The sequence below is a fragment of the Stenella coeruleoalba genome, assembly GCF_951394435.1.
Source record: "Stenella coeruleoalba genome assembly, chromosome: 6".
In the NCBI taxonomy this organism is placed as follows: domain Eukaryota; kingdom Metazoa; phylum Chordata; class Mammalia; order Artiodactyla; family Delphinidae; genus Stenella; species Stenella coeruleoalba.
Genome location: NC_137151.1, coordinates 51,358,241 through 51,383,295, shown reverse-complemented (window position 1 = coordinate 51,383,295; position 25,055 = coordinate 51,358,241). Strand labels below are relative to the sequence as shown.

The following is a 25,055-nucleotide window of genomic DNA, read 5'->3' as shown; positions in this document are numbered from 1 at the left end:
CAGTTAAAGGAAAATTATTATTGCACATTGACCATTTGGCTTTTTTCATGTAACCTCCTAATTAGAAAAATTATGTTCATATATTAATAACAAATTAATATGTAATATGTTAATATGTTTTATAGTATTAAGTCATTAACTTATTCCTATAATTGGTTGGGGAATAGTATTAAGATATTATTAGGTTGAATTAGCAGGTATTTTCTTTATAATTTTGCATTTATTCTTAAGTAAGGTTAGTTTGTGTTTTATTTTTGGTATTGTCCTTCAAAGTTTGGAGTATCAAGGTGAAGCCACATTTGCAAAATGTAAAAGGAGACTCTTCAACTTTATCTATGATCTAGCACAGTTTATAGAGCATGAGAGCATTTGCTTCTTGAAAGCCTGATTTACTTCATGAGTAAGATGGTTTAGGGCCAGTGTCTTTCTTTCTTTTTTCATCTTCCAAGTACTCCTAAAATTTATTGTTGTTGTTTTTTAAATTTTTATTGAACTATAGTTGACTTACAATGTTGTGTTAATTTCAGGTATACAGCAAAGTGATTTAGTTATACATATATATGTATTATTTTTCACATTCCTTTCCATTAAAGGTTATTACAAGATATTGAATATAGTTCCCTGTGCTATACAGTAGGTCCTTGTTGTTTATCTATTTAATACATAGTAGTGTGTATATTTTAACCCCAAACTGGTAATTTATCCCCTTTCCTCTTTGGTAACCATAAAAGAAACCTAGTTTGTTTTCTATGTCTGTGAGTCTATTTCTGTCTTGTAAATAAGTTGATTTGTATAATTTTTTTAGATTCCACGTATAAGTGATAACATATGATATTTGTCTTTCACTGTCTGACTTACTTCACTCAGTATGACAATCTCTAGGTCCATCCACACTCCTGAAAATGGCATTATTTCATTCTTTTGTATGGCTGAGTAATATTCCATTGTGTATATCTACCACATCTTCTTTACCCATTCACCTGTCAATGGACACTTGGGTTGCTTTCATGTCTTGGCTATTGCAAATATGGCTGCTATGAACATTGGGGTGCATGTATTCTTTTGGATTATGGTTTTCTCTGGATATATGCCCAGGAGTGGGATCACTGGATCCCACTCCATACTGTTCTCCATAGTGGCTGCACCAATTTACATTCCCACCAGCAGTGTAGGAAGGATCTTTTTTCTCCACACCCTCTCCAGCATCTATTATTTATAGACTTTTTGACGATGGCCATTCTGACTGGTGTGGAGTGGTACTTCACTGAAGTTTTGATTTGCATTTCTCTAACAATTAGCGATGTTGAGCATCTTTTTATGTACCTCTTGGCCATCTGGATGTCTTCTTTGGAGAAATGTTTATTTAGATTTTCTGACCATTTTTTTTCTTTTTTTTTTTTTTTTTTTGCTGTACGCGGGCCTCTCACTCTTGCGGCCTCTCCCGTTGCGGAGCACGGGCTCCAGACACGCAGGCTCAGCAGTCATGGCTCACGGGCCCAGCCACTCCGCAGCATGTGGGATCTTCCCGGACCGGAGCACGAACATGTGTCCCCTGCATAGGCAGGCGGACTCTCAACCACTGCACCACCAGGGAAGCCCTCTGACCATTTTTTGATTGGGTTGTTTTATTTTTGATATTGAGCCATATGAGCTGTTTGTGTATTTTAGAAATTAAACCCTTGTCGGTCACATTATTTGCAAATATTTTCTCCCATTCTGTTGGTTGTCTATTTATTTTGTTTATTGTTTCCTTTGCTATGCAAAGCTTTTAAGTTTAATTAGGTCCCATTTGTTTATTTTTGTTTTTATTTCCGTTACTCTAGGAGACAGATCCAAAAAGATATTGCTGCAATTTATATCCAAGACTCTTCTTCCTATGTTTTCCTCTAGGGCTTTTATAGTATCCTGTCTTACATTTATGTCTTTAATCCATTTTGAGTTTATTTTAGAATATGGTGTTAGAGCATGTCCTAATTTAATTGTTTTACATGTAGCTGTACAGTTTTCACAGCACCGCTTGTTGAAGAGACTGTCTTTTCTCCACTATATAGTCTTGCCTCCTTTGTCATAGATTAATTGATCATGGGTGTGTGGATTTATTTCTACACTTTCTATACTGTTCCATAGATCTATTGTCTGATTTTGTGTCAGTACCATTCTGTTTGGGTGACTGTAGCTTTGTAGTATAGTCTGAAGTCAGGAAGCCTGATTCTTCTGGCTCCATACTTCTTGCTCAAGATTGCTTTAGCTATTTGGGGGTCTTTTGTGTTTCCATACAAATTAAAATATTTTTTGTGCTAGTTCTGTGAAAAATGCCATTGATAATTTGATAGGGATTGTACTGAATCCATAAATTATCTTGGGTAATATGGTCATTTTAACAATATTGATCTTCCAATCCAAGATCATGGCATTTCTTTCCATCTGTTTGTGTCATTTTCAATTTCTTTCATCAGTGTCTTATACTTTTCAGAGTACAGGTCTTTTGCCCCCTTAGGTAGGCTTATTCCTAAGGTATTTTATTCTTTTTGATGTGATGGTAAATGTGATTTTTTCCTTAATTTCTCTTTCTGATCTTTCATTGTTAGTGTATAAAAATGCAACAGATATCTTTCTTGAATGGAAAATTTTGATTACTTTTCAAATATAGTACCTGAGTTTTGACCTGCTAGGTTTTCTTATTCTTTGGCCAATTTTGATAATTTACATGTGTCTAACAAATCAACAGTGCTTTAAACTGTATTTTAATAGGACTGCTACAATATTCTAAGTTTGAAAACTACCTCTAGTTCATAGTTTTCTTTGACTGATGCAATAAATTACAACAAACTTAGTGGCTTAAAACAATACAAATTTGCTATCTCATAGTCTTGGAGTCCAAAATGGGGTTCCCTGGGCTAAAATCAAGGTGTTGACAGGCTTGTTTTACTTTCTCGAAGCTGCAGGGGAGAGTCCATTTCCTTGACTTTTTCAACTTCTAAAGGCTGTCCACATTCCTTGGCTCATGTCCCTCTTCCTCCATCTTCAAAGCCAGCAATAGTGATTAAAGTTCCTCTCATATCATATCACTCTGGCCTCTTCTGCTTCGCTCTTCCCCATTTAAGGACCCTTGTGATTACATTAATCCTACCCAGATAATTCAGGATAACCTCACTATTTTAAGGTCAACTGCTTAGGAACCTTACTTCCATCTGCAACTTTCCCCTTTGTCATGTAAGGTAACATGTTCAAGGGTTCTGGGGATCAGGACACAGACATAATTTGTAGGGGATTTACAATTTCCACACTATGATTGTAAAATTATTCTTTTAAATTAACTTTTAGAGCATTTACATTGCACTGTGGTCAAAAAATGTGCTGAGGGCTTGTTTGTTTGTAGTTTCAATGTAGTCAAATGCTATTTGTTCAGTTTCTGTTACTTTTATTATGAGAAATCTCTTTTATTTTAGTCTAGATATTATGACTCATTTATGGAATGGGTTTTATTTTGATATATGATATGGAATAGAAATCTAATTGGACTTAATTTAATCCAGACAACTTATAGCACCATTTATTCTATAACTCATCCTTTCTCCTATTGATTTGTAATAGTTCTACTTTCTCACTTAAATTCTTAAGTACACCAGAGGACATGTGGTCTATTCTGAATGAGAATGAGCTTACATCATACACAAAAATCAACTCAAAATGTATTAAAGACTTGAACAAAGACCTGAAATTGTTAAATTCCTAGAAGAAAATAGGCATTAAGCTCCTTGATATCTGGGCAATGATTTTTTTTTTTTTGTATTTGATACCAAAAGCAAAGGCAAAAAAAGGAAAAACAAGTGGGCCTACATCAAACTAAAAAGCTTCTGCACAATAAATGCAACAATCAACAAGATGAAAAGGCAATTTATGGAATGGGAGAAAATATTTGTAAACCATTTATCTGATTAGGGTTTAATATTCAAAATATACAAGGACCTCATACAACTCAATAGCAAATAAATAAATAAATAATCTTTTAAAAAATTGGCAAAGGGGGACTTCCGTAGTGGCGCAGTTGTTAAGAATCCACCTGCCATTGCAGGACACATAGGTTCGAGCCCTGGTCCGGGAAGATCCCACATGCCATGGAGCAACTAAGCCTGTGCACCACAACTACTGAGCCTGCACTCTAGAGACCGCAAGCCACAACTACTTAGCCCACGTGCCACAACTACTGAAGCCTGCATACCTAAAGCCCGTGCTCTACAACAAGAGAAACCACCACAATGAGAAGACCGCTTACCGCGACCAAGAGTAGCGCCCGCTCGCTGGAATTAGAGAAAGACCATGTGCAGCAACGAAGACCCAATGCAGCCAAAAATTAATTAATTAATTAATTAGTTAAAAAAATAAAATAAAGCTATTAACCCTTTGTCACATGTTAAAAAAAAAAACAATGGGCAAAGCACCTGGCTAGACACTTTCCAAAAGAGAAAAAAACGTACCAATGGATGACAGATATGTGAAAAGGTGCTCAATGTCACTATTCATCAAATAAATGTGAATCAGAACCACAATGAGATATCATCTCACACCTATTACAACGGTTATTATCAAAAAAGTCAAAAGATAACAAGTATTGGCAAGGATGTAGAGAAAAGGGAACCCTTGTGCACTGTTAGTGGACACCTAAGTTGGTACAGCCACTATGGAAAACAGTATGGAAGCTCCTCAAAAAATGAAAAATAGAACTACCATATGATTCAGAAATCCTACTTCTGGGTGTATATTCAAAGGAAATAAAATCACTATCTTGAAGAGATATTTGCATTTCCATGTTCATTGCAGCATTAGTCACAGTTACCAAGATATGGAAACAACCTAAGTGCCCATCCATGGATGAATAGATAAATAAATTGTTAAATATACACAAATATATACATACATACACTGGAATATTATTCAGCCTAAGAAAAGAAGGAAATCTTGTCATTTGCAACAAAATGGATGACCCTGGAGGATGTTATGTTAAGAGAAATCAGCCAGACAGAGAAACACAAATACTGCATGATCTCACTTATATGTGCAAACTAAAAGTCAAACTCATAGTGACACAGAGTAAAAGAGTGGTTACCAGGGGCTGGTGGGGTAAGGAAACTGGGGAAATATCCATCCAAAGGCACAAACTTTTAGTTATAAGGTTTATAAATTCTGGAGACCCAATGTACAGCATGGTGACTATAGTTAATAATAAAGTATTGAATACTTGATATTTACTGAGACAGTAGATCTCAAGTGTTCTCACTAGCCCCCCCCAAAAAGGTAATTATATGAGGAGATAGACATATTAATTAGCTTGATTGTGGTAATCATTACACCATGTATGTGTATACCCAAACATCATGTTGGTTGTACACCTTAAATATATACCATTTTTATTTGTCATTTATACTTCAACAAAGCTGGGAAAAAATAAGTTTGGAGGTTAGTAATTCCACTTGTATATAGTAATTACTATTGACAGTTTACCCTGCAACAATAAAATATAAGCTAGGATTAAGAAAAAGTAAATATATCTCACCAATTTTTCTCTAAATGTCTAAGTGCTATCCAAAAAATCCTCGGACAATAAGGAGCATGAAGAGATATTTAACATTTAAGGATTAACAATTTTAAAAGAGGGATGGGATGGGGCTCCATTATGTTTTTCCTTGGGATTCTCAAATGTCTAACTCTTCATATTGAAAATAGCTTTGGATGTATCACAGATGCATCATCCAGAATTTGGATGAGTTTCAACAATGCCACTCCATGAGCTCCACAGAGATTAAATACAAAGCAGGCTCTCCAGCAAGGGCTTTGTAGAATGCAGTCAGACCACTAGATGGATTCATGAACCACCAAAGACATCATTAGCTGAGCAGGACAAGGAACTGGTTGGTAACTATCACAGTGAAAGTGGATCACACAGCAGACTGAAAAAAAGACGATTTGGAAAGCATCACAGAAGCTCCACTTGAAGCAGAGTATTACAGCTCTGGTTTGCTCAGAGACAAGTAGTGCCTAAAAGAACACCCTAGCAGGAAGGACTCAGAGTCACTGCTCACTGTGAGTGTATGTGACATGCTGAATGTGGACAAACTGCAAGAAGAGGAGCAGTCATGACAGAGGAAGAACTGAAGTTCACAGGGTGAAGATGCCTTCTCTGGTCACTTTGGTCAGGTTCACTGTGGAGACAATGTCCTCTTTCACAAAAGTGAATGTTTATCTTCTGGATGCTGTCTTCTGTGAATTACCAAACGAGTTCTAAAAAGGAAGAGCCACTTCTGTCAATGTTCTACCAGGCATCTTTGGTGTGATTTGTTTAATATCACAGGGCTGTATGCTCTTCATGGAGACTCATTTAACCTTAATAATCCTTAGCACTGCCTGCAGAGATTCTTTCTAAAATGCAAATATGACTTTTTCTCTGTCTGCTGCTAAAAACCCTTCAGTGTACCCCCATGGCTTTCAGGTGGAAATCCAAATTCCATAAGATAACATAAAAGCCCTCCACGGTCTGGCCTCTCTGAACTCTTTACTCATTCTCCATCTTGCAGTGGTCAGTACTCCAAAAATACAGAATTACTTGCAGATACAAAACAGTAAAATACACCTTCTCTCAAACATTGGTGTATTCAGCATACTTCACCTGGCTAACCCCTCTTCTACTCATCCTTCAAGGCTCAGCTCACTACCACTTTCCCAATGCCCCAGTCTGGATTAGATGCTCTTCATATATCTCCCACAAAACCAAAGTCTGCAATATTGGTCTCTCTGTTGGCCTACCTTCCCAATTAGTGGAGGGCAGAGACTGCATCTCTTAGTTCTTCTCTTTGTTCTTTCAGGATGCTATACAAAAATACCATAGACTGGGTGACTTAAACAGCAAACATGTATTTCTCATGATTCTGGAGGCTGGGAAGTCCAAGATCAAGTTGCTGACAGGTTCAGTGTCTGACGAGGGCCCTCTCCCTGGTTCAGAGATGGCTGTACTCTCCATATAACCTCACATGGTGGAAAGGGCAAGGGAGTCCTCTGGGGTCTTTTTTATAAAGGCACTAATCTCATTCATAAGGGTGGACCCCTCATAACCTAGTCACGTCTCAAAGGCCCCACCTCCTAATACCATCATATGATGGTTTTCAACACATGGATTTCAACATATGAATTTTGGGGGGACACATTCAGTCCCTAGCAGCTATATAACCCTAAATAGTCTGATGAATGGATAAAGAAGATGTGGTGGAATATTACTCAGCCATGAAAAGGAATGAAATTGAGTTATTTGTAGTGAGGTGGATGGACCTAGAATCTGTCATACAGAGTGAAGTAAGTCAGAAAGAAAAAAACAAATACCGTATGCTAACATATATATATGGAATCTAAAAAAAAAAATGGTTATGAAGAACCTGGGGGCAGGACAGGAGTAAAGACACAGACATAGAGAATGGACTTCAGGACACGGGGAGGGGGAAGGGTAAGCTGGGATGAAGTAAGAGAGTGGCATGGACTTATATATACTACCAAATGTAAAATGGATAGCTAGTGGGAAGCAGCCACATAGCACGGGGAGATCAGCTCAGTGCTTTGTGACCACCTAGAGGGGTGGGATAGGGAGGGTGGGTTAGGGAGAGTGGGAGGGAGATGCAAGAGGGAGGAGATATGGGGATATATGTATATGTATAGCTGATTCACTATGTTATAAAGCAGAAACTAACACACCATTGTAAAGCAATTACACTCCAATAAAGATGTTTAAAAAAATAGTCCATAACTATTTCCCAAGTAAATACACTAATTACTTGTCATAAAAGTCTTGGGAGGGGAAAGAGAAATGGTTGACAGGTAAGGAAATTGAGCAGTGGTATTGGTAAGTGACAGATGTGAATACAGTAAATGTTGGACTACTGTTACCACTGTTATCAGTGTTTGAATACAGAAACAACACCACTTGTTATTTGAAAATAAGTGACTTTCGTTGTTTCCTTCCATTGTGTGTACAAATTTGCAGAAGACATAAATCCTTATAAGTTCAAATATATAAGTCTAAATTCAACATGCTATGGGAAAGATTTTGTTTTCATCCTTTACTTCCAGTCTGATTTCTCCTTCATATTTTTACATAGTCAAGGAAAACAGTACACACTTGTCCTATGGAAATGAAAGATATAATCCTGCCTCAGATTAATTGAGCTGAAGCTTAGAAATTGCATTTTTCATGCCTCTTTGCAGCCACCTGCTTCTCCCCATTTGCAGGCTGGTACAGATCCTGTTTCTCTAATGTGGGAAGGGATGCATCAGTAGCACTAAAGGCTTTAAGCAGCTCAGTAGTTTTTTCACTTTGAAGTCTAAATCATGCAGACTTTAAAAAGTGGACAGAAAATCAGAATGAAATAATGAAAAAATTCCATGGAGACCAAAATTGTCTATGCTGCACATCAAAAAATAGGATACCTTAGGTCTACGATGTATCATTCTGAGAACTTCTCAGCATGTTCAGTGGTGAGGGTTTTTTAATCAAGCTTAGGGGTGAGTTACTGCATGCTTTTCTTGGCCCTTTATCTCAACAGCAGTAAAAAGGTATTATCAGATGAGAACATTGTGGCTGCTACTCACCATATTACTCCATGTGCCCCTGCACTGAAAGAATGCTCTGACTCAAAGAGGTCACCTGTGTAACACAAGGACAGTGTTCACTCTCCTTCCACAGAAAGAAGTTGACTGTCACCAGATGGCCTCAGGTCAGAGATCCAGGGAGTGTATTTAAATACAAGAGAAAGGGAAAGACACTTGGTTTAACTGTTACTGTTTCCTTCACTTGCTGGCTGTATTTCCTCCGAAAAAAGTAGATGCAAAAATCAAAAGATAAATTAAGCAGATATAGTCTCTATACTTTAGAAGCTTAAAGTTTAAAATTTTCATTAAAAATGAGTTTTCAGGGCTTCCCTGGTGGCGCAGTGGTTGAGAGTCCGCCTGCTGATGCAGGGGACATGGTCCGTGCCCCGGTCTGGGAAGATCCCACGTGCCGCGGAGCGGCTGGGCCCGTGAGCCATGGCCGCTGAGCCTGCGCGTCCGGAGCCTGTGCTCCGCAACGGTAGAGGCCACAACAGTGAGAGGCCCGCGTACCGCAAAAAAAAAAAATAAAAAAAAAAAAAGGAGTTTTCATTAGCACAGGGAGAGCAGCTCGATGCTTTGTGAAAACCTAGAGGTGTGGGCTGGGGAGGGTGGGAGGGAGACGCAAGAGGGAGGAGATATGGGGATATATGTATAATTTTAGCTGATTCACTTTGTTGTACAACAGAAACTAACACACCATTGTAAAGCAATTATACTCCAATAAAGATATTTTAAAAAATGAGTTTGCATATTTTCTATTATAAAGAAACTGATACCTGAAATCTCTTAAGTTCTAAACTTTAAAATTTTGTCAGTGTTATTATTTACCTATTATGGTCCCTTTAGGGTGGGAGTAAACTTACACCAAAACACCTCCCAGATAGATCATTACGTTAAATATAAAGCAATGCAAATACAAAAAGTGTTTTAGGGGAGTCGAAGGGAAGATGGCGGAAGAGTAAGACGCGGAGATCACCTTCCTCTCCACAGATACACCAGAAATACATCTACACGTGGAACAACTCCTGCAGAACACCTACTGAAGGCTGGCAGAAGACCTCAGACCTCCCAAAAGGCAAGAAACTCCCCACGTACCTGGGTAGGGCAAAAGGAAAAAAGAATAAACAGAGACAAAAGAATAGGGACGGCACCTGCACCAGTGGGAGGGAGCTGTGAAGGAGGAAAAGTTTCCACACACTAGGAAGCCCCTTCGCGGGCGGAGACTGCGGGAGGCGGAGGGGGGAGCTTCGAAGCCGCGGAGGAGTGCACAGCAACGGGTGCGGAGGGCAAAGCGGGGAGATTCCCGCACAGAGGATCGGTGCCGACCGGCACTCACCAGCCCGAGAGGCTTGTTTGCTCACCCGCCGGGACGGGCGGGGCTGCGAGCTGAGGCTCTGAGGCTAGGGTTTCGGTTTCGGACGGAGCGCAGGGAGAGGACTGGGGTTGGCGGCTTGAACATAGCCTGAAGGGGTTAGTGCACCACAGCTAGCCGGGAGGGAGTCCGGGGAAAAGCCGGCACCTGCCGAAGAGGCAAGAGACTTTTTCTTCCCTCTTTGTTTCCTGGTGCGTGAGGAGAGGGGTTTAAGAACGCTGCTTAAAGGAACTCCAGAGACGGGCGCGAGCCGCGGCTAAAAGCGCGAACCCCAGTGACGGGCGCGAGCCGCGGCTGAAAGCGCGGACCCCAGAGACGGGCGCGAGCCGCGGTTGAAAGCGCGGACTCCAGAGACGGGCGCGAGCCGCGGCTGAAAGCGCGGACCCCAGAGACGGGCGCGAGCCGCGGCTGAGGGCGCGGACCCCAGAGACGGGCGCGAGCCGCGGCTGAGGGCGCGGACCCCAGAGACGGGCGCGAGCCGCGGCTGAGGGCGCGGACCCCAGAGACGGGCGCGAGCCGCGGCTGAGGGCGCTGACTCCAGAGACGGGCGCAAGCCGCGGCTGGAGGCGCGGACCCCAAGGCGGGCGGGAGACGTTGGGGCTACTGCTGCCGCCACCAAGGGGCCTGTGCGCGAGCGCAGGTCGCTCTCCACTCCCCTCTTCCGCGGAGCCTGTGCAGCCCGCCACTGCCGGGTTCCCGGGATCCGGAGACGACTTCCCCGGGAGAGCGCACGGCGGGCCTCGGGCTGGTGCAGAGTCACGCCGGACTTTGCCGCCGCAGGCCCGCCCCGCATTCCGTGCCCCTCCCTCCCCGCCGCCGGCCTCCGTACGCCAGAACCCCCGAATCAGCGGCTCTTTTAACCCCGTCCTGTCTGAGCAAAAAACAGACGCCCTCCAGCGACCTACACGCAGAGGCAGGGCCAAATCCAAAGCTGAGCCCCTGGGAGCTGTGAGAACAAAGAAGAGAAAGGGAAATCTCTCCCAGCAGCCTCAGAAGCAGCGGATTAAAGCTCCACAATCAACTTGATGTACCCTGCATCTGTGGAATACCTGAATAGACAGCCAATCATCCCAAATTAAGGAGGTGGACTTTGGGAGCAAGATCTATGATTTTTCTCCCTATTCCTCTTTTTGTGAATGTGTATGTGTATGCTTCTGTGTGAGATCTTGTCTGTATAGTCTTGCTTCCACCATTTGTCCTAGGTTCTATCCGTCCATGGTTTTTTCTTAAAATTTTTTTTTTCTTAATAATCAATTTTAATTTTAAGAACGTTATTATACTTTACCTTCGTCCTTTCTTTCTTTCTTTCTTTCCTTCCTTCCTTCCCTCCTTTAGACAACGAATCATCCCAAATTGAGGAGGTGGTCTCTGACAGCAAGATTTATGATTTTTCCCCCTTTACCTCTTTTTGTGAGGGTGTATGTGTACGCTTCTGTGTAAGACTTTGTCTGTATAGCTTTGCTTCCAACATTTGTCCTAAGGTTCTATCCGTCCCTTTTTTTTTTTTTTTTTTTCTAATTAAGAATTTTTTAATTCAATAACTTTATTATACTCTATTCTATTTTTACTGTATCTTCTTTCTGTTTTCCCTTCTTTCCCTCCTCCCTTCCTTCCTCCCTCCCTCCTTTCGTTCCTTCTTGCCTTCTTTCCTTCCTTGCTTCTTTCTTTCTTCCTTCCTTCCTTCCCTCCTTCCTTCCCTCCTTTAGATAACGAATTATCCCAAATTGAGGAGGTGGTCTCTGACAACAAGATTTATGATTTTTCCCCCTTTACCTCTTTTTGTGAGGGTGTATGTGTACGCTTCTGTGTAAGACTTTGTCTGTACAGCTTTGCTTCCAACATTTGTCCTAAGGTTCTATCCGTCCTTTTTTTTTTTTTTTTTCTCTAATTAAGAATTTTTTAATTCAATAACTTTATTATACTCTATTTTATTTTTACTGTATCTTCTTTCTGTTTTCCCTTCTTTCCCTCCTTCCTTCCTTCCTCCCTCCCTCCTTTCGTTCCTTCTTGCCTTCTTTCCTTCCTTGCTTCTTTCTTTCTTCCTTCCTTCCTTCCTTCCCTCCTTTAGACAACGAATTATCCCAAATTGAGGAGGTGGTCTCTGACAGCAAGATTTATGACTTTTCCCCCTTTACCTCTTTTTGTGAGGGTGTATGTGTACGCTTCTGTGTAAGACTTTGTCTGTACAGCTTTGCTTCCAACATTTGTCCTAAGGTTCTATCCGTCCTTTTTTTTTTTTTTTTTTTTTCTAATTAAGAATTTTTTAATTCAATAACTTTATTATACTTTATTTTATTTTTACTGTATCTTCTTTCTTTTTGTTTTTACTTCTTTCCCTCCTTCCTTCCTCCCTCCCTCCCTCCCTCCTTTCGTTCCTTCTTGCCTTCTTTCCTTCTTTGCTTCTTTCTTTCTTCCTTCCTTCCTTCCTTCCTTCCCTCCTTCCTTCCCTCCTTTCCTTCTTTCTTTCCTCATACGTCTACTAATTCCCTCTACTTTTTCTCCCTTTTATTCTGAGCCGTGTGGATGAAAGGCTCTTGGTGCTCCAGCCAGGAGGCAGGGCTCTCCCTCTGAGGTAGGAGAGCCAACTTCAAGACACTGGTTCACAAGAGACCTCCCAGCTCCAGATAATATCAAACGGCGAAAATCTCCCAGAGACCTCCATCTTAACACCAGCACCCAGCTTCACTCAACGACCAGCAAGCCACAGTGCTGGACAACCTGTGCCAAACAACTAGCAAAACAGGAACACAACCCCACCCATTAGCAGAGAGGCTGCCTAAAATCATAATAAGGCCACAGACACCCCAAAACACACCACCAGACGTGAACCTGCCCACTAGAGAGACAAGATCCAGCCTCTTCCACCACAACACAGGCACTAGTCCCCCTCACCAGGAAGCCTACACAACCCACTGAACCAACCTTAGCCACTGGAGACAGACATCAAAAACAGGAGGAACTACGAACCTGCAGCCTACAAAAAGGAGACCCCAAACACAGTAAGATAAGCAAAATGAGAAAACAGAAAAACACACAGCAGATAAAGGAGCAAGATAAAAATGCACCAGACCTAACAAATGAAGAGGAAATAGGCAGTCTACCTGAAAAAGAATTCAGAATAATGATAGTAAGGTTGATCCGAAATCTTGGAGATAGAATGGACAATAGAATGGACAAAATGCAAGAATCAGTTAACAAGGACCTAGAAGAACTAAAGATGAAACAAGCAATGATGAACAACACAATAAATGAAATTAAAAATACTCTAGATGGGATCAATAGCAGAATAACTGAGGCAGAAGAACGGATAAGTGACCTGGAAGATAAAATAGTGGAAATAACTACTGCAGAGCAGAATAAAGAAAAAAGAATGAAAAGAACTGAGGACAGTCTCAGAGACCTCTGGGACAACATTAAACGCACCAACATTCGAATTATAGGGGTTCCAGAAGAAGAAGAGAAAAAGAAAGGGACTGAGAAAATATTTGAAGAGATTATAGTTGAAAACTTCCCTAATATGGGAAAGGAAATAGTTAATCAAGTCCAGGAAGCGCAGAGAGTCCCATACAGGATAAATACAAGGAGAAATACGCCAAGACACATATTAATCAAACTGTCAAAAATTAAATACAAAGAAAGCATATTAAAAGCAGCAAGGGAAAAACAACAAATAACACATAAGGGAATCCCCATAAGGTTAACTGCTGATCTTTCAGCAGAAACCCTACAAGCCAGAAGGGAGTGGCAGGACATACTGAAAGTGATGAAGGAGAAAAACCTGCAACCAAGACTACTCTACCCAGCAAGGATCTCATTTAGATTTGATGGAGAAATAAAAACCTTTACAGACAAGCAAAAGCTGAGAGAGTTCAGCACCACCAAACCAGCTTTACAACAAATGCTAAAGGATCTTCTCTAGGCAAGAAACACAAGAGAAGGAAAAGACCTATAATAACGAACCCAAAACAATATAGAAAATGGGAATAGGAACATACATATCGATAATTACCTTAAATGTAAATGGACTAAATGCTCCCACCAAAAGACACAGATTAGCTGAATGGATACAAAAACAAGACCCTTACATATGCTGTCTACAAGAGACCCACTTCAGACCTAGAGACACATACAGACTAAAAGTAAGGGGATGGAAAAAGATATTCCATGCAAATGGAAACCAAAAGAAAGCTGGAGTAGCAATTCTCATATCAGACAAAATAGACTTTAAAATAAGGACTATTAAAAGAGACAAAGAAGGACACTACATAATGATCAAGGGATCGATCCAAGAAGAAGATATAACAATTGTAAATATTTATGCACCCAACATAGGAGCACCTCAATACATAAGGCAAATACTAACAGCCATAAAAGGGGAAATTGACAGTAACACATTCATAGTAGGGGACTTAAACACCCCACTTTCACCCATGGACAGATCATCCAAAATGAAAATAAATAAGGAAACACAAGCTTTAAATGATACATTAAACAAGATGGACTTAATTGATATTTATAGGACACTCCATCCAAAAACAACAGAATACACATTTTTCTCAAGTGCTCACGGAACATTCTCCAGGATAGATCATATCTTGGGTCACAAATCAAGCCTTGGCAAATTTAAGAAAATTGAAATTGTATCAAGTATCTTTTCTGACCACAACGCCATGAGACTAGATATCAATTACAGGAAAAGATCTGTAAAAAATACAAACACATGGAGGCTAAACAATACACTACTAAATAACCAAGATGTCACTGAAGAAATCAAAGAGGAAATCAAAAAATACCTAGAAACAAATGACAATGGAGACACAACGACCCAAAACCTGTGGGATGCAGCAAAAGCAGTTCTAAGGGGGAAGTTTATAGCAATACAAGCCCACCTTAAGAAGCAGGAGACATCTAGAATAAACAACCTAACCTTGCACCTCAAGCAATTAGAGAAAGAAGAACAAAAAAACCCCAAAGCTAGCAGAAGGAAAGAAATCATAAAAATCAGATCAGAAATAAATGAAAAAGAAATGAAGGAAACAATAGCAAAGATCAATGAAACTAAAAGCTGGTTCTTTGAGAAGATAAACAAAATAGATAAACCACTAGCCAGACTTATCAAGAAAAAAAGGGAGAAGACTCAAATCAATAGAATTAGAAATGAAAAAGGAGAGGTAACAACTGACACTGCAGAAATAAAAGAGATCATGAGAGATTACTACAAGCAACTCTATGCCAATAAAATGGACAATCTGGAAGAAATGGACAAATTCTTAGAAATGCACAACCTGCCAAGACTGAATCAGGAAGAAATAGAAAATATGAACAGACCAATCACAAGCACTGAAATTGAAACTGTGATTAAAAATCTTCCAACAAAGAAAAGCCCAGGACCAGATGGCTTCACAGGCGAATTCTATCAAACATTTAGAGAAGAGCTAACACCTATCCTTCTCAAACTCTTCCAAAATATAGCAGAGGGAGGAACACTCCCAAACTCATTCTACGAGGCCACCATCACCTTGATACCAAAACCAGGCAAGGATGTCACAAAGAAAGAAAACTACAGACCAATATCACTGATGAACATAGATGCAAAAATCCTCAACAAAATACTAGCAAACAGAATCCAACAGCACATTAAAAGGATCATACACCATGATCAGGTGGGGTTTGTTCCAGGAATGCAAGGATTCTTCAATATACGCAAATCTATCAATGTGATAAACCATATTAACAAACTGAAGGAGAAAAACCATATGATCATCTCAATAGATGCAGAGAAAGCTTTTGACAAAATTCAACACCCATTTATGATAAAAACCCTGCAGAAAGTAGGCATAGAGGGAACTTTCCTCAACATAATAAAGGCCATATACGACAAGCCCACAGCAAACATCATCCTCAATGGTGAAAAACTGAAAGCATTTCCACTAAGATCAGGAACAAGACAAGGGTGCCCACTCTCACCACTCTTATTCAACATAGTTTTGGAAGTTTTAGCCACAGCAATCAGAGAAGAGAAGGAAATAAAAGGAATACAAATCGGAAAAGAAGAAGTAAAGCTGTCACTGTTTGCAGATGACATGATCCTATACATAGAGAAGCCTAAAGATGCTACCAGAAAACTACTAGAGCTAATCAATGAATTTGGTAAAGTAGCAGGATACAAAATTAATGCACAGAAATCTCTGGCATTCCTATATACTAATGATGAAAAATCTGAAAGTGAAATCAAGAAAACACTCCCATTTACCATTGCAACAAAAAGAATAAAATATCTAGGAATAAACCTACCTAAGGAGACAAAAGACCTGTATGCAGAAAACTATAAGACACTGATGAAAGAAATTAAAGATGATACAAATAGATGGAGACATATACCATGTTCTTGGATTGGAAGAATCAACATTGTGAAAATGACTCTACTACCCAAAGCAATCTATAGATTCAATGCAATCCCTATCAAACTACCACTGGCATTTTTCACAGAACTAGAACAAAAAATTTCGCAATTTGTATGGAAACACAAAAGACCCCGAATAGCCAAAGCAATCTTGAGAACAAAAAAAGGAACTGGAGGAATCAGGCTCCCTGACTTCAGACTATACTACAAAGCTACAGTTATCAAGACAGTATGGTACTGGCACAAAAACAGAAAGATAGATCAATGGAACAGGATAGAAAGCCCAGAGATAAACCCATGCACATATGGACACCTTATCTTTGATAAAGGTGGCAGGAATGTACAGTGGAAAAAGGACAGCCTCTTCAATAAATGGTGCTGGGAAAACTGGACAGGTACATGTAAAAGAATGAAATTAGAACACTCCCTAACACCATACACAAAAATAAGCTCAAAATGGATTAAAGACCTAAATATAAGGCCAGAAACTATCAAACTATTAGAGGAAAACATAGGCAGAACACTCTATGACATAAATCACAGCAAGATTCTTTCTGACCCACCCCCTAGAGTAATGGAAATAAAAACAAAAATAAACAAATGGGACCTAATGAAACTTCAAAGCTTTTGCACAGCAAAGGAAACCATAAACAAGACCAAAAGACAACCCTCAGAATGGGAGAAAATATTTGCAAATGAAGCAACTGACAAAGGATTAATCTCAAAAATTTACAAGCAGCTCATGCAGCTCAACAACAAAAAAACAAACAACCCAATCCAAAAATGGGCAGAAGACCTAAATAGACATTTCTCCAAAGAAGATATACAGACTGCCAACAAACACATGAAAGAATGCTCAACATCATTAATCATTAGAGAAATGCAAATCAAAACTACAATGAGATATCATCTCACACCAGTCAGAATGGCCATCATCAATAAATCTAGAAACAATAAATGCTGGAGAGGGTGTGGAGAAAAGGGAACCCTCTTGCACTGCTGGTGGGAATGTGAATTGGTTCAGCCACTATGGAGAACAGTATGGAGGTTCCTTAAAAAACTACAAATAGAACTACCATATGACCCAGCAATCCCACTACTGGGCATATACCCTGAGAAAACCGAAATTCAAAAAGAGTCATGTACCAAAATGTTCATCGCAGCTCTATTTACAATAGCCCGGAGATGGAAACAACCTAAGTGTCCATCATCAGATGAATGGATAAAGAAGATGTGGCACATATATACAATGGAATATTACTCAGCCATAAAAAGAAACGAAATTGAGCTATTTGTAATGAGGTGGATAGACCTAGAGTCTGTCATACACAGTGAAGTAAGTCAGAACGAAAAAGACAAATACAGTATGCTAACACATATATATGGAATTTAAGAAAAAAAAAAATGTCATGAAGAACCTAGGGGTAAGGCAGGAATAAAGACGCAGACCTCCTAGAGAACGGACTTGAGGTTATGGGGAGGGGGAAGGGTGAGCTGTGATGGGGCGAGAGAGAGTCATGGACATATACACACTAACAAACGTAGTAAGGTAGATAGCTAGAGGGAAGCAGCCGCATGGCACGGGGATATTGGCTCGGTGCTCTGTGACAGCCTGGAGGGGTGGGATAGGGAGGGTGGGAGGGAGGGAGACGCAAGAGGGAAGAGATATGGGAACATATGTATATGTATAACTGATTCACTTTGTTATAAAGCAGAAACTAACACACCATTGTAAAGTAATTATACCCCAATAAAGATGTTAATAAAAAAAAAAAAAAAAAAAGTGTTTTAAAAATAAAAAGGATAATATATAAATAATAAATTCTAGATGACGGTAAATTTTCTAAGTTTAGAAGCAATAAAAAAATCCCCCCTCCATCCATAACTTGCCAAATACATAGCACACACTAGCTTTGCTGATGGTAGCAATTCACCAGATAATTTTTCTGCATGGGGTCAGGGACCTATCTCTGCAAAATGCTTCAACCTGTTTTTCTTTCTTCAGTGAATTCTGGGAGACACTCTTCTTTCTATCTCTTAGACAACTAATTAATTCTTTTTTAAAAAACAGGTTTATTGTGGTATAACTTATATACAAAGAACTGCATATATTTGATGTGTACAATTTGATGAGTTTGGACATATGCAAACACCCATACCACCATTGCCACAATTAGGTGACAGACATTATCTAACACCTCTCAGAGTTCCCTTGTATCCCTTAGTTTTGTTTTTTGGGTTTTGTTTGTTTTGTGGTGAGAACACAATGTGAGTCTACGCTCTTAATGAATTTTGAAGTGCACATTACCATATTGCTGACTGTAGGCACTATGTTGTACAGTAGCTATCTAGAACTTACTCATTTGGCATAACTGAAACTTCCTACTCATTGAATAACTCCTCATTTTCCCAACCCTCAGCGGCTGGCAACCACTATTGTTTTCTCTGCTTCTATGAGTTTTACTATTTTAGATACCCCATATAAATGGAATCATACAGTATTTGTCTTTCCGTGGCTGGCTTATTTCACTTAGCTGAGGTGGGCTTTATGTATTACTAGGGTTGGCTAAACTGTGTACATCATAGGGACTCATTTTATTTCATTTTACTTTCATCTCTGTGCTAAAGTTTTATGGCTGACCAAGAAAATGAGACCATAGATGTGTTTGCTGGTGTGAATGGACCATCTACCTACACCATCCACTGCTCATCATTCTTTTCCAAGATCAGCCAAACAATTTACAAGGTGGATGTGAAAGGTCTCCTAGGGTGGGTTATTTCTAAATGTCTTCTGGTGGATGGCTGTGGATAATCTATATAATCTGAGATTCAGAATGGCTTTCCTGTACCTGGCACCTAGTAAGGAAGCAAACTCAAAACGCTGACTTTGAAGGAGCTGATGTTGGATATAAAATGTAGATATTGTGTTTTATTGGGAAACTATTAATTTTATGATAGTAATGCTAGATTGTTCATAAGATGAAAAACCCATACATGAATCTGCAACATTTTCACATCCTAGTTTGATGCCTTGGCAGATATTAGGGAGCATTCTGCAAGATCATTAAAGCTGAGCCAGGTCAAAGTGTATGTCCCCAGTGAGCCACCTGCCCAAAGCAGCTGTGGTAGAGACTTGCCTGAACCTGTGTCCCCAGCATGGGTCTTATGTGAAAGAACTTTCTCTGATGTAATAAATATGTGCTTTCCCCTTAAAAAAAAAAAAAAAAAAAAAGCAATGAAAGAAATCACAGGTGAAAATGTTGAAGTATTTACATACGTAAGAAAATTCCATGTGCCCAAAAAGGATATAGTCCAATTAAAAGGCAAATGAACTGGAAAAATATTTATAAATATGCCATACTTAAGGTTAATATACTTGATAAAGACTTATTATAAATCAATATGAACAATAAAATGTCAAATGAGAAATAGACAAAGGACCTGAACCTGAATATAAAGATTACCAAGTAGGACATACAGCTTTATAATACATATGTAGAAACATAGTCCACTAGAATTGATAATACACAACTTCAAACAAGGTACTGTTTTTTTCCCTATCAAGCATGCAATGATAATTTTAAAAATCATACTTGGTGTTCAAGAACAGCATTTCCTAATGGTACTTGTTAAGAATTCAAATTTATGGGGCCCATCTCAGGCCCACCAAAGCAGAATCCCAGTGGATGGACCCAGAAATCAAGTTAGGGAAATTCTAATTCAATTGGGTTGCAGTAGGACCTGGGAATCAGTCATTTCCCAGCCCAATCTAGGTGAGCTTAAGATAGGGGAAGTTTGAAAACACTGCTCTGAACAGTGGTTTTCAGCTATAGCTGGTCTATTGAATCACCTGGGAAATTTTAAGAAATACAGACACGGGTCCTACCCTCAGAAATTCTGATTTAATCCTTGTGGGTTTGATTTGGATAACAAAAATTTTTTAAGTACTTTAGGTGTTTCTAAAAGTAGCTGAACTTGAGAATACCTAGAGGGTGTGATAAAATGTGTACTTGTATGCTTTTCAAATGAGAGTGAAGATTGGTAATACAGTTTTTACAAACGATTTGGCTGTGTGCTGTTTTTTTTAAAAAAAATATTGTTTTCACCAAAAATTTCAATTGTGCAAATTTATCCTATCAATGTAATCTAAATATAGAAATATGAGCAAGAACTTCTCTGTGTGTAATTGATTCAATAACAATATGTGAGAGGAACATAACTGCCCTGCTACAAAGTAATGTTTTACAAACAATGGTATGTTCAATAATGAAGTGCTATACACTCATTAAAAATGTGCATATAATAATTTTTTAATGCTATGGGAAAATATAGGGTTAAGGGGAAAAAGTAACATATAAACTGTATTTGCTGCATGGTCAAGACTAAGTTAAAATAACGATTGCAAAAGACAGGAAGAAAATACTCTAAATTTCTAAGGGCTTTGAGCTATGGGGAGAAGAATAATGACTTCTGGGGGTTATTTTCTAACTTCTCTGAATTGCAGAAATTTATATAGTATTTATGTTAGATCTAATTAAAATATTTAGAATTTTTATTGTGTTATGCATAACATAAAATTTACCATTTTAACAATTTTCAAGTGTACAATTCAGTGTCATTAAGTACATTCACACTGTGGTGCAAGCATCACCATCATTTATCTACAGAACTTTTTCATCTTCCCCAACTGAAACTTTGTACATTTCAGTTAAACAATAACTCCCCATTACCTCCTCTCCCTAGCCTCTGGTAACCAGTATTCTACTTTCTGTCTCTATGAATTTGACTATCCTAATATAAATGGAATCATATAATATTTGTCCTTTTGTGTCTGGCTTATTTCACTTAGCGCAATGCCTTCAAGATTTATCCATGTTAGAGCATGTATCAGAACTGTATTGCTTTTTAAGGCTGCATAATACTCCATTGTATGTATATACCACCATCTCGTTTATCCTTTCATCCACTGATGGACATTTGAATTGTTTCCACCTTTTGGCTACTGTGAATAATGTTGCTATGAACGTTGATGTACAAATACCTGTTCAAGCCCTTGCTTTCAATTTTGGGGGGAATATACCTAAAATCAAACGGCTGGATCATATGGAAATTCTATGTTTAATTTTTTGAGGAACCGCCATACTATTTTCCACAGAGGCTGCACCATTTCACATTCCCACCAGCAACTCACAAGGATTTTAATTTCTCCACATCCTTGCAATTTGTTTCATAACAAGGTCAATCACTACATATGGCGATATTTCTAAAATGTATCACTCACTTTCCAGCCTTCTTAAAAAGAAAATATTGAACAAAACTCAGCCTTTTTTTAAAGAACTATACAATTGATGCCTCCTCGGGAGCTATTGCAATATGTTTTTATTTGGTAACTATTTTGTTTGATAACTATTTTATTTAATAACTATTCTCAGATATTTCCATAGATTAGATCAATCCTTTCAACCTCCTGTGAAATATCATCCCCATTTCACAGATAAGTAAATGAGGTACAAAGAAGTAAAGGAACTTTTCCAAGATCACACAGCTAGTAAGTGAAGACAGCAGGATTCAAAGTGCATGTCTTTACACATTTTGCTAGACTCCTAACCATCTAAGAATGTCTGTCTCTATATTTAACGTCCCCAAACCAATACTGTACACTCTTAGAAAATTTGTGTATGTTGTTTAATGTTTTTCCTTCTGGTTGTTGCTGTCATTCCTTGTGGCTGTAAAAGCACCTACCTCTGGCTGTTTTCTCCTCTCCAACCCACATGTTGATACTGATGTCCTGTCATCAAGAAAAAGAGAAAAAAGAGAGAGTTAAAACTGTGTGAGAAGTAAAAACGCATAGATTTGAGAGAATTTGAGGGATCAACCTCAGGAGAAAAATATACAAGCTGAGGTACTTGGCTTTCATGATATCTATTTTGGTGGTTTGATGACCTATTTGGCTTATTTCTGGCTTTCTTCTTGTGTTCCAGGTGCTGAGTCTGCCTTTATGAATGAATATGAGTGCTTACTCTTACTTCTACTTACCTTGTGTAATATAGAGTAATTTATTTTTTAAAAAGCTTGCCTCAAAGTTATAAAGATCCTTTATATATCTGATATTCTCTTTTTAAAAATGTCTACTTAATATTTTCATGATATACACAGAGAGAGATTCAAGGAAAAGACCTTTGATATTGAAAGTTTCTGGTCCTATAGCAAAACTATTCAAACTATAGATCCAATGTCTACTGATCACAGATGCCCATCAATAACAGCCTGGAGTATCTTTATAGAATTTATTATGTCATAGATATATTTTCGGGAAAGAATAGACAAATGTTTCCTTCCTTGTGTAACATGTATATTGTGAAATGCTGAGTACTGTATTTACTTTTTTGAAATCAAACATTCTTTCCAATAAAGTAGGAGAGGTCACTAGTTAAATAAATATAACAGTGAGTCACTGTATGTATCAAAATCCTTTTATTTTAAGTGAGTTATCAATACATTACCCCATTTCACATCACCATCTGTTCTTCTAGAAATTAAGTTTTTCTATATCAACATTTCTTTTCCACATCTCTAAGATTTTTCTAGGAAATAGGTTAATAACTGGAGTAAAGCTGAGAGAAAAATTTTCCAAATATAAAAGAGAAAAATAAACAATCTCTGTAGAAAAGCTCTAGCCATCCGTACCCCCTTAAATCCAGTAATAAGTGAGTGATAAATGTAAGTTTTGTACTACTAGGTTCATAGTTAATTTCCATCTAAATACTCCAAGCAATCTTATTCAACAAAATCAGGTTGGTGGGAGCAGGCATGTGTGGGGGAGTAAAGAAAACAAAAGAGAGATCTGAACTAGCTGATGGGAATAGCGCTACCTTACCCACAGCTTTGAGGCTGTTGGGAGTAAAGCTGAAACAAAATAAAGTCAGAGTGTTACATTATTTCTTTTAAGAACATACTCCTCAAATCTAGAGGTTTAAAGATATAAAACCTCTACTGGACTCCAAAATTTGATCCTTTTAACAATGACTTCTGACTAAAACAGTAGTACTGTTAATATCAATAAATATACTCAAATTCTGAAATGATTCAATTAACACTTTTAGGAACTTTTTGTAACCAGACCTTACAAATGTACTATAATTCTCTTTGTTTTTGTCACATAAAGATAGGGCTATTGTCTCTAATCATCTGTACCCAACTTCTACTAAACATACAATCCTGTGCAAGTTAATATCCCTGGAAGTGGACCTCTATTCTCCACCTTTTGTTTTTCTAAATTTCTACTACTTGCCTCTACCATTCATGGTAGTATTGCCTTATATTATCTTAAAATCTCCTATAATTTTTTCACATATGCATTATGTTTTACTGTTAAGTGTCACCCATATTAACTAAGATAGTCTGTATAGTGAGATTTAAATGTTTTTTTTTCCAATCAATAAATAATAACTTTGTCCAAAGAAGAAATTGTTGGGAGTGGAAGCATTCTTCAAGGCTATTATAACCACGGGAAACTAGAGCAATAAACCAGGTGAATTGAGGATGAGGCCCAGAAGCCTGGGTCTTCAGCTATTAAACATCCCTTCAAAACAAAAACAGCTATTTAGAAGGGTCTAAACTTATTGAGGCTGATATACAATCAACATCCAAAAGTCGAAAACTCTTCAGTAAAATACAGTTCACTGTTTTATTGTGGTCACGAAGTACTATGAAAACATTTAAGGAAACCTTTGAACATGGAGTAAATAATGTTTGGGGAGACAAAAATCAGAGGGTTTAACAAGAAAATATAATGGAATTGAGAATAGAGTTGAAAATGGCAAGACAGCTACTTTGTTTTAATAGAAATTGAGTAAATATAGTCTATCAGAAATTTGGACTGGGCTTCAAGTTACTGGTTTCCAGCTGTCACAGTTGAAAGAAAAAAGGAAGGAAGGCAGAGAGGAAGAAGAGAGGGGGAAGAAAAAAAAGTAGAAAGGATTTAAAAAATAAAAACCTGAAGTATTCTTCTAGAGCTCAAGAAACAATCCGACAGGTTCGTAACATTTCACTGAAACCAGAAGCAGAATCATAACGGACTGAAGTCTCAATCAGGCCCCTACTACATATGTAGCTTTGTTTAAAATGACTAAGGTGAAATATATCAGCTTACGGAAAATGGGGAGGGCTTCCAGCATTTGGCTAGTGTACTAGGTGATGGATGTTGATGAGCAATTCCCTTAAACAACTGATTTACTGCCAACAGAGAAAAACATTGGAAGCACATCCAAAAACTCATTTGCAATTGAGATTACAAGGGTAGCCATTCTGTCCACCTTCCCCTCCCTCACCAGAGAGGTGACCCTGTTCCTGGCGACCACCTCCACACAAAGGCCACGGAAGAACCCCTCCTTCTCCTAACTCCCTTTCCTTTGCCTCAAAAGTCACTATAAAGCCTGCCTTACTCTGTCTTCCAATCGCTTCCTCTCTCCCTCCTTTTCTTCCTCTCCTTCCTTCCCTCCCAGCTTTTCTTTCTTTCTTCCTAAAATCATTGCTTTTGTAAAAATACACCCCTACACCACTAGACATACGTCGCATGCAAGACAAAGTCAGGCACAGGCGGCGGGTCCATGCATTCGCCAGCACCATCTGCCACCTGCGATTCATCGC

At 38.7% G+C, this 25,055-nt stretch overlaps 1 protein-coding gene across 1 annotated transcript in view; it reads right to left on the bottom strand.

Moving 5' to 3' along the window:
• Positions 1 to 25,055, bottom strand: part of GALNT13 (polypeptide N-acetylgalactosaminyltransferase 13) — a 982,370-nt gene that overhangs the window by 809,121 nt on the left and 148,194 nt on the right. The window contains exon 4 of the mRNA XM_079925131.1: positions 22,149 to 22,194. The gene's annotated coding sequence lies outside the window, so the exon portion shown is untranslated. The remainder of the gene's footprint in view (positions 1 to 22,148; positions 22,195 to 25,055) is intronic.